At 38.6% G+C, this 11,175-nt stretch overlaps 1 pseudogene; it reads right to left on the reverse strand.

Annotated features, from left to right (window-relative positions):
• Positions 1-1,083: 1,083 nt before the first annotated feature.
• LOC114113788 (olfactory receptor 6C1-like) lies at positions 1,084-10,917 on the reverse strand (annotated as a pseudogene).
• Between the last annotated feature and the right edge of the window lie 258 nt (positions 10,918-11,175).

Consider the following 11,175-nt stretch of genomic DNA (forward strand, 5'->3'; position numbering starts at 1 on the left):
TGCAGCTGAAGATGGGGAAGATCTATGCAGTCAGCAAAAACAAGACTGGGAGCTGACTATGGCTTGGATCATGAGCTCCTTACTGCCAAATTCAGACTTAAATTGAAGAAAGTAGGGAAAACCACTAGACCATTCAGGTATGACCTAAATCAAATCCTATATTATTATGCAGTAGAAATGACAAAGTAGATTCAAGGGAATAGATCTGATAGAGTGCCTGAAAAACTATGGACGGAGGTTCGTGACATTCTACAGGAGGCAGTGACCAAGATCATCCTCAAGGAAAAGAAATGGAAAAAGCCAAAATGATTGTCTGAGGAGGTCTTACGAATGGCTGAGAAAAGTAGAGAAGTGAAGCAAAGGAGAAAAGGAAAGATATATCCATTTGAATGCAAAGTTCCCAAGAATAGCAAGCAGGGGTAAGAAAGCCTTCTTCAATGAACAATGCAAGGAAACTGAGGAAAACAATAGAATGGGAAAGACTAGACATCTCTTCAAGAAAATTAGAGATGCCAAAGGAGCATATCATGCAAAGATGGTCACAATAAAGTACAGAAATGGAATGGACCTAATAGAAGCAGAAGATATTAAGAAGAGCTGGCAAGAATACACAGAAGAACTATACAAAAAAGATCTTAATGACCCAGATAACCATGATGGTGTGATCACTCACCTAGAGCCAGACATCGTGGAGTCTGAAGTCAGGTTAGCCTTAGGATGCATCACTATGAACAAAACTAGTGGAGGTGATGGAAATCCAGTTGAATTCTTTCAATTCCTAAAAGATGATGCTGTTAAAATGTTGCACTCAATATCTCAGTTTTCATTCCAATCCCAAAGAAAGGCAATGGCAAAGAATGTTCAAACTACTGGACAATTGCACTCATATTTGGTATAATGCTGGCAACAAAAGTATGAGCACTGAAAAATACTTCCAGGGAGACTATGTGAAAATTAATAGACTTTGAAAGCCCTGTTTTTTATTTGATTGCTCATTTTTATGCCTCTGATTTATAAAACAAGGCTTTTATTTTTTCATTTCCTTGAGAAGAGTACAGTCTTCTTGGCTATGTCCATGAAGGCTCACTTGACTTTCAGATACCTTAGGATACAAATAAAGGGGTTCAGCATGGGAATTACTGAGATGTTTAGCACAGCCACTCCCCTGCTCAAAGACACCTTGTCCTTTGCTGATGGATTCATGTACATGAAAATGTAGCTGCCATAAGAGATGGAGATGACAATTTGTGGGAAGAACACGTGGAAAAGGCCCTCGTCCTCTGAGAGGTGGAAGTGATCCTCAAAATTGTTCTGATGATATATGGATAGGACATAATTATTAATACCAAAGTGAACATTAGGGTAAACACAGCAGAAAAGCCCATCATCTATAGCAATTTGGTGTCTGAACAAGCAATATGTGAAAGGGGAAATAATCACAATTAAAATTATCAATAGCATAATCAAGTTGTCTGAACAGCATGAGTGATGAGAAAATGATTAAGGATGAAGCAGGCAAGAAGCCAAGACAAGGAGTGTGCAGACTCTATGATTCATGATGCTCATGTAATGCAGCTATTTGCAGATGGCAGTGTAATGGTTGGAAGACTTGGCAGCCAGTAGACAAAACTCAATGACTCCCAAGAGAATGAAAAGAAAGAAAAATGAGTCATACAATCAGTAAAAGAAAAGGTTTTATCTCCTGTAATAATGGTGATAAGGAACTTGGGTATAGTGACATTTGTGGATGACACATTTCATATGGAGAAATTTCTGAGGAAGAAATACATGAGGGTCTGTAGGTGGGCATCCAGCAGGGTTAGGGTGATAATGGTCAGGTTTCCAATGATTCTGAGCATGCAGGTGGTGAGTAGAAAGACACAGCTCACAACGTGAAGTTATGGGTCATCTGACAGTCCCAGAAGGATAAACTCTCTTATTTCTATGTAGTTTCTCCTTTTCTTATTCTTTTGAGTATCCTTCAGGGTAAAACACAAAGAAGCTTAAAGAAAAGGAAACTATTTACAGATAGCACTGGAATTTATTTCTGGAAGGGCTATGCCATACTAATTTAACTTGGGAAATCTTTGAAACAACTTATCTTTAAAGATTTTTTTTTTTTTTACCGTATGCCAGTGTGTGTTTTTCATAGAATATTTCTTTTAAAATAACTATTTCACTGATTGAAATGGGGTTAAAAATATGCTTAAAATTTTTATCCATATCACATACTCTTTTTTTTTTCTTTTTTTTAAATTTTACTTTATTTTACTTTACAATACTATATTGGTTTTGCCATACATTGACATGAATCCGCCACGGGTGTACATGAGTTCCAAATCCTGAACCCCCCTCACACCTCCCTCCCCATATCATCTCGCTGGGTCATCCCAGTCACCAGCCCCAAACATCCTGTATCCTGTATTGAACCTAGACTGGCGATTCGTTTCTTACATGATATTATACATGTTTCAATGCCATTCTCCCAAATCATCCCACCCTCTCCCTCTCCCTCAGAGTCCAAAATTCTGTTCTATATATCTGTGTCTCTTTTGCTCTCTCGCATACAGGGTTATCATTACCATCTTTTTAAATTCCATATATATGTGTTAGTATACCGTATTGGTGTTTTTCTTTCTGGCTTACTTCACTCTGTATAATCGGCTCCAGTTTCATCCACCTCATTAGAACTGATTCAAATGTATTTTTTTTAATGGCTGAGTAATACTCCATTGTGTATATGTACCACAGCTTCCTTATCCATCCATCCACTGATGGACATCTAGGTTGCTTCCACATCCTGGCTATTATAAACAGTGCTGCAATGAACATTGGGGTACATGTGTCTCTTTCAATTCTGGTTTCCTTGGTGTGTATGCCCAGCGGTGGGATTGCTGGGTCATAAGGCAGTTCTATTTCCAGTATTTTAACAAATCTCCACACTGTTCTCCATAGTGGCTGTACTAGTTTGCATTCCCACCAATAGTGTAAGAGGGTTCCCTTTTCTCCACACCCTCTCCAGCATTTATTGCTTGTAGACTTTTGGATCACAGCCATTCTGACTGGTGTGAAATGGTACCTCATTGTGGTTTTGATTTGCATTTCTCTGATAATGAGTGTTTTTCAAGTGTTTGTTAGCCATCCTTATGTCTTCTTTGGAGAAATGTCTATTTCATTCTTTGGCCCATTTTTGCTTGGATCGTTTATTTTTCTGGAATTGAGCTGCAGGAGTTGCTTGTATATTTTTAAGATTAGTTGTTTGTCAGTTGCTTCATTTGCTATTATTTTCTCCCATTCCATAGGTTGTCTTTTCACCTTGCTTATAGTTTCCTTTGTTGTGCAGAAGCTTTTAATTTTAATTAGATCACATTTGTTTATTTTTGCTTTTATTTCCAGCATTCTGGGAGGTGGATCATAGAGGATCCTGCTGTGATGTATGTTGGAGAGTGTTTTGCCTATGTTCTCCTCTAGGAGTTTTATAGTTTCTGGTGTTATGTTTAGATCCTTAATTCATTTTGAGTTTATTTTTACGTATGGTGTTAGAAAGTGTTTTAGTTTCATTCTTTTACAAGTGGTTGACCAATTTTCCCAGCACCACTTGTTAAAGAAATTGTCTTTAATCCATTGTATATTCTAGCCTCCTTTCTTGAAGATAAGGTGTCCATGGGTGTGTGGATTTATCTCTGGGCTTTCTATTTTGTTCCATTGATCTGTATTTCTGTCTTTGTGCCAGTACCATACTGTCTTGATGACTGTGGCTTTGTAGTAGAGCCTGAAGTCAGGCAGGTTGATTCTTCCAGTTCCATTCTTCTTTCTCAAGATTGCTTTGGCTATTGGAGTTTTGTTTTTTTTTTTTTTAATTTCCATACAAATTGTGAAATTATTTGTTCTAGCTCTGTGAAAAATACTGCTGGTAGCTTGATAGGGATAGCATTGAATCTGTAGATTGCTTTGGGTAGTATACTCATTTTCACTATATTGATTCTTCTGATCCATGAACATGGTGTATTTCTCCATCTATTAGTGTCCTCTTTGATTTCTTTCATCAGTGTTTTATAGTTTTCTATATATATGTCTTTGGTTTCTTTAGGTAGATATATTCCTAAGTATTTTATTCTTTTCGTTGCAATGGTGAATGGAATTGTTTCCTTAATTTCTTTTTCTACTTTCTCATTATTAGTGTATAGGAATGCAAGGGATTTCTGTGTGTTGACTTTATATCCTGCAACTTTACTATATTCATTGATTAGGTCTAGTAATTTTCTGGTGGAGTCTTTAGGGTTTTCTATGTAGAGGATCATGTCATCTGCAAACAGTGAGAGTTTTACTTCTTCTTTTCCAATTTGGATTCCTTTTATGTCTTTGTCTGCTCTGTTTGCTGTGGGAAAAACTTCCAGAACTATGTTGAATAGTAGTGGTGAACGTGGGCACAATTGTCTTGTTTCTGACTTTAGGGGAGATGCTTTCAATGTTTCACCATTGAGGATAATACTTGCTGTGGGGTTATTATATATAACTTTTTATTATGTTGAGGTATGTTCCTTATATTCCTGCTTTCTGGAGAGTTTTTATCATAAATGGATGCTGTCATCGGCTTTCTCTGCATCTATTGAGGTAATCATATGGCTTTTATTTTTCAATTTGTTAATGTGGTGAATTACATTGATTGATTTGCAGATATTGAAGAATCCTTGCATCCCCAGGGTAAAGCCCACTTGGTCATGGTGTATGATCTTTTTAATGTGTTGTTGGATTCTGATTGCTGGAATTTTCTTAAGGATTTTTGCATCCATGTTCATCAGTGATATGGCCTCTAGTTTTCTTTTTTTGTGGCATCTTTTTCAGGTTTTGGTATTAGGGTGATGGTGGCCTCATAGAATGAGTTTGGAAGTTTACCTTCCTCTGCAATTTTCTGGAAGAGTTTGAGGAGGATAGGTGTTAGCTCCTCTCTAAACTTTTGGTAGAATTCAGCTGTGAAGCCGTCTGGACCTGGGCTTTTGTTTGCTGGAAGATTTCGATTACATTTCAATTTCCATGCTTGTGAAGGGTCTGTTAAAATTTTCTGTTTCTGCTGTGGTACATATACACAATGGAGTATTACTCAGCCGTAAAAAAGAATTCATTTGAATCAGTTCTGATGAGATGGATGAAACTGGAGCCGACTATACAGAGTGAAGTAAGCCAGAAAGAAAAACACAAATACAGTATACTAACAATATATATGGAATTTAGGAAGATGGCAATGACGACCCTGTATGCAAGACAGGAAAAAAAGACACAGATGTGTATAACGGACTTTTGGACTCAGAGGGAGAGGGAGAGGGTGGGATGATTTGGGAGAATGGCATTCTAACATGTATACTATCATGTAAGAATTGAATCGCCAGTCTATGTCTGACGCAGGATACAGCATGCTTGGGGCTGGTGCATGGGGATGACCCAGAGAGACGTTATGGGGAGGGAGGTGGGAGGGAGGTTCATGTTTGGGAACGCATGTAAGAATTAAAGATTTTAAAATTTAAAAAAAAAAAAATTTTCTGTTTCTTTCTGGTTTAGTTTTGGAAACTTGTACTTTTCTAAGAATTTGTTCATTTCGTTCACGTTGTCCATTTCATTGGCATATAATTGCTGATAGTAGTCTCTTATGATCCTTTGTATTTCTGTGTTGCCTGTTGTGATCTCTCCATTTTCATTTCTAATTTTATTGATTTGATTTTTCTCCTTTTGTTTCTTGATGTGTCTGGCTAATGGTTTGTCAATTTTATTTATCCTTTCAAAGCTTTTGGCTTTGTTGATTTTTGTTATGGTCTCTTTTGTTTCTTTTGCATTTATTTCTGCCTTAATTTTTTAAGATTTCTTTCCTTCTACTAACCCTGGGGTTCTCCATTTCTTCCTTTTCTAGTTGCTTTAGGTGTAGAGTTAGGTTATTGATTTGACTTTTTTCTTGTTTCTTGAGGTATGCCTGTGTTGCTATGAACTTTTCCCTTAGCACTGCTTTTACAGTGTCCAACAGGTTTTGGGTTGTTGTGTTTTCATTTTCATTCCTTTCTAAGCATATTTTTATTTCTTTTTTGATTTCGTCTGTGATTTGTTGGTTATTCAGAAGTGCGTTGTTCAGCCTCTATATGTTGTAATTTTTAATAGTTTTTCTCCTGTAATTGAGATCAAATCTTAATGCATTATGGTCAGAAAAGATGCTTGGAATGATTTCCTATTTTTTGAATTTATCAAGGCTAGATTTATGGCCCAGGATGTGATCTATCCTGGAGAAGGTTCCGTGAGTACTTGAGAAAAAGGTGAAATTCATTGTTTTGAGGTGTAATGTCCTATAGATATCAATTATGTCTAACTGGTCTATTGTATCATTTAAAGTTGTGTTTCTTTGTTAATTTTCTGTTTAGTTGATCTGTCCATAGGTGTGAGTGGGGTATTAAAGTCTCCCACTATTCTTGTGTTATTGTTAATTTCTCCTTTCATGCTTGTTAGCATTTGTCTTACATATTGTGGTATTCCTCTGTTGGGTGCATATATATGTATAATTGTTATATCTTCTTCTTGGATTGATCATTTGATCATTATGTAGTGGCCTTCTTTGTCTCTTTTCACTGCCTTTGTTTTAAAGTCTAGTTTATCTGATATGAGTATTGCTACTCCTGCTTTTGGTCTCTATTTGTGTGGAATATCTTTTTCCAGCCATTCACTTTCAGTCTGTATGTGTCCCTTGTTTTGAGGTGGGTCTCTTTTAGACAACATATATAGGGGTCTTGTTTTTGTGTCCATTTAGCCAATCTTCGTCTTTTGGTTGGGGCATTCAACCCATTTACGTTTAAGGTAATTATTGGTAAGTATGATCCCATTGCCATCTACTTTATTGTTTGGGTTCAAGTTTATATAGCCTTTTTGTGTTTCCTATCTAGAGAATATCTTTTAGCATTTGTTGGAGAGCTGGTTTGATGGTGCTGAATTCTCTCAGCTTTTGCTTGTCTGTAAAGCTTTTGATTTTTCCCTCATATTTGAATGAGATCCTTGCTGGGTACAGTAATCTGGGCTGTAGGTTATTGTCTTTCATCACTTTAAGTATGTCTTGCCATTCCCTCCTGGCCTGAAGAGTTTCTATTGAAAGATCAGCTGTTATCCTTATAGGAATCCCCTTGTGTGTTATTTGTTGTTTTTCCCTTGCTGCTTTTAATATTTGTTCTTTGTGTTTGATCTTTGTTAATTTGATTAATATGTGCCTTGGGGTGCTTCACCTTGGGTTTATCCTGTTTGGGACTCTCTGGATTTCTTGGACTTGGGTGATTATTTCCTTCCCCATTTTAGGGAAGTTTATAACTATTATCTCCTCAAGGATTTTCTCATGCTCTTTCTTTTTGTCTTCTTCTTCTGGGAATCCTATAATTCGAATGTTGGAGTGTTTCATGTTGTCCTGGAGGTTTCTGAGATTGTCCCCATTTCTTTTAATTTGTTTTTCTTTTTTCCTCTCTGATTCATTTATTTCTAACATTCTATCTTCTATTTCACTAATCCTATCTTCTGCCTCTGTTATTCTACTATTTGTTGCCTCCAGAGTGTTTCTGACCTCATTTATTGCATTATTCATTATATATTGACTCTTTTTTATTTCTTCTAGGTCCTTGTCAAACCTTTCTTGCATCTTCTCAATCCTTGTCTCTAGGCTATTTATCTGTGATTCCATTTTGAATTCAAGATTTTGGATCATTTTCACTATCATTATTTGGAATTCTTTATCAAGTAGATTTCCTATCTCTTCCCCCTTTTGTTTGGTTTGGTGGGCATTTATCCTGTTCCTTTACCTGCTGAGTATTCCTCTGTCTCTTCATCTCAGTTATATTGCTGCATTTGGGGTGGCCTTTCTGTATTCTGGTAGTTTGTGGACTTCTCTTTATTATGGAGTTTGCTTGCTGCGGGTGGGATTGTATCAGTGGCTTGTAAAGGTTTCTTGGTTAGGGAAGCTTGTGTCAGTGTTCTGGTGGGTGGACCTGGATTTCTTCTCTCTGGAGTGCAATGAAGTGTCCAGTAATGAGTTATGAGATGTCAATGGTTTTGGAGTAACTTTGAGCTGTCTGTATATTGAAGCTCAGGGGTGTGTTCCTGTGTTGCTAGAGAATTTGTGTGGTATGTCTTGCTCTGGAAGTTGTTGGCCCTTGGGTGGTGCTTGGTTTCAGTGTAGGTATGGAGGTGTTTGATAAGTTCCTATCAATTAATGTTCCCTGGAGTCAGGAGTTCTCTAATGTTCTCAGGATTTGGACTTAAGCCTCCTGCTTCTGGTTTTCAGTTTTATTTTTACAGTAGCCTCAAGACTTCTCCATCTATATTGCACTGATGATAAAACATCTAGGTTAAAGATGAAAAGTTTTTCCACATTTAGGGACACCCAGAGAGGATCACTGAGTTACATGGAGAAGAGAAGAGGGAGTGGGGAGTTGAGGTGAGTGAAATGAGATGAGGTGGGATCAAAAGAGGAGAGAGCTTCCTTATGCATGCTCCACAGTCTGGACTGCTCAGAGATGTTCATGGAGTTACACAGAGAAGAGGAGAGGGAGAAAGGAGACAGAGGTGGCCAGGAGGATCAAACAGGGAAATGAAAAGGAGAGAGACAGATCCAGCCCGTAACCAGTTCCCTAAGTGTTTTCCACCATCTGGAACACACAGAGATTCACAGAGTTGGGTAGAGAAGAGAAGGGGGAGGGAGACAGAGGCAACCTCGTGGAGAAAAAGGAGAGTCCAAAGGAGGAGAGAGCAGTCAAGGCAGTAATTTCGCTCTCAAGTGAAAATGGGTACTGAAGATTGGGTTTTTAAAGGTACAAAATTGATAACAAATACCAAAAAGCAAAGATAACAAATCGAGAGTAGAGGTTGGATTTTCAAAAATACAATATCATAGAAAATAAGAAGAACAAGAAAAAAAGTCACAAGAATTATTAAAAAACAACAACCACAACAACAACACCACAACACCACAACAACAACCACAAATATATATATATAAATATATATATAAATAAAAATAAAAGGAGAAATAGAGAACTTAAAAATTTTTAAAATGTTATAAAAAGAAGAAAAACAAACAAACAAACGAAAAGAAGGATCATAAAAATAATAAAGGTATATCTGGGACTTTCTCTGGTGTTGCTGTGGGCAGTGTGGGGTCAGTTCATTTTCGGATAGTTCCTTGGTCCGGCTTATATTTCTCAAGATCTATAGGCCCCTTCCCATGTAGTCGGTGCTAATGACAGTGTTTTAATCTATTGCACTTGTCACTTCCAAGGCGGTTCCCTCTGTTTTAGCTTCTTCTGTTTGCTGGTCTCTTCAGTGTCTGATTTCTGCCCTGACACAAGAGGGGAGGTGGTGGACACTTTCTTTAGGCTCACTTGTTCAGTCGTGCTGTGGGGAGGGAGGGACACTGCAAACAAATAACACTGGCATGAGCTCGCAGTATCTCAGCCACGCTGGGCCTGCTCCCGTTCAAGGCACACACCGCTCAGGCTCTAGGTTGCTCCGCCAGGAATCATCTGAGGCCAGCCCTGGGCTGCATACACCTCCCCAGTCTAAGCTACTCAGGCTCAGGGACTCAGGTAGTCCTCAGAGGCACAGACTCTGTTGGGCCTGCATTTTGTGCCCTTCCCAGGTCCGAGTAGCTCAGGTGTTTGGCGAGCGTGGTCGCTGCAACTTATCGCCTTTCCCGCCCCTGCTGCTCACTTTTCTGGGTGTACAACTGGCGCACCTTCTCAGGCGGATGATGACTGTCCAGAACCCCAAGAAGTCTTAGTTAGCAAAGGAGCCTGCTTGCAGTTTGGTAGACAATGTCTATCTGGGGCTGCAATTGCCCCCCTTCTGGCCCTTCTGGCTCTGGCTGCCTGCAACCGGAGGGGGATGGTCTGCAGCTGGCTAATTCTCTTCCGTCCTTTGTTCTGTGCACGGTCCTGGTGGTGTCTTATGTTAGAGCTTTTTGCGTGGTTGCTATCCCACATTCTGGTTTGCTAGACCAAGTTAGTTCGCTCTGATTACACTCAGTGCATTCCGGCCTGATTCTTAAAAAGCACTGCAGCCCGCACCTCCCTGTCCAGCCCCCACTTGCTAGTGGTGGATGCAGGCATCTGTGCTACTTCTCTGCTGGGGGAGTTACCGTTTGGCTCATAATCTGTTGGTTTTAATTATTTATTTATTTTTCCTCCCTATTATGTTGCCCTCTGTGCTTCCAAGGCTCACCACAGACTTGGCAGCGAGAGTGTTTCCTGGTGTTTGGAAACTTCTCTGTTTTGAAGACTCCCTTCCAAGGATGGAGCTCCCTCCCTACCTCTTTTGTCTCTTTTTCCATCTTTTATATTTTTTACTACCTGTTTTTGAAGACAATGATCTGCTTTTCTGGGTGCCTGATGTCCTCTGCCAGCATTCAGAAGTTGTTTTGTGGAATTTACTCAGCGTTGAAATGTTCTTTTGATGAATTTGTGATGGAGAAAGTGGTCTCCCCATCCTATTCCTCCGCCATCTATATATCACATACTCTAAATGCGAAGAGCAAGAATTTTAACCTAGGCTTTTCTATGTATTTGAAATACTGGACTAGAAATGCTATCTGTTGATCTTTTCAATCCTTTCCTAAAGTAATTCTTTCCCAATGGGAAACTCCTCATCTTTTCTTCAAATTCAGTTAGATTGCATTATTTCCTAATCTTTTATCTGATTTCTTATATTATTATTTTGCTAGTTAATTTAGAAAATCCAAATATGTCAGGGAAAAGGTCACTCAAATAGGTCCATCTCCCAAATGAAAGTCATTGGACTTAAATCTTCAACAATATGAAAGACTTCTAAGCTCTCACTCTGACCCATACACCTTCCTAACTTCTGACTCCTTATCTGAATCACACCTAATGAATTCACTATTGTGACCATCGAGAGTATTGGAGCCAGGGTTTCTGAACTCTGAAATCTAATGCCTGATGATTTGATGTGACAAAGATATAATAATAATAGAAATAAATTGCACAATACACAAAATGAGCTTGAACCATCCTGTAACTAGCCTCCACCCAGGTCCTTGGAAAAGTTGTCATCCACTAAACTGATCCCTGGTACAAAAAGTTGGGGAACTTGTGTAGAGAGTCCAGAGTACAGAGGAGGCAGAGTAGATTTTTCATAGACTGGATCTGT

This window comes from Ovis aries, chromosome 3 (assembly GCF_016772045.2).
Source record: "Ovis aries strain OAR_USU_Benz2616 breed Rambouillet chromosome 3, ARS-UI_Ramb_v3.0, whole genome shotgun sequence".
NCBI classification, from domain to species: Eukaryota; Metazoa; Chordata; class Mammalia; order Artiodactyla; family Bovidae; genus Ovis; species Ovis aries.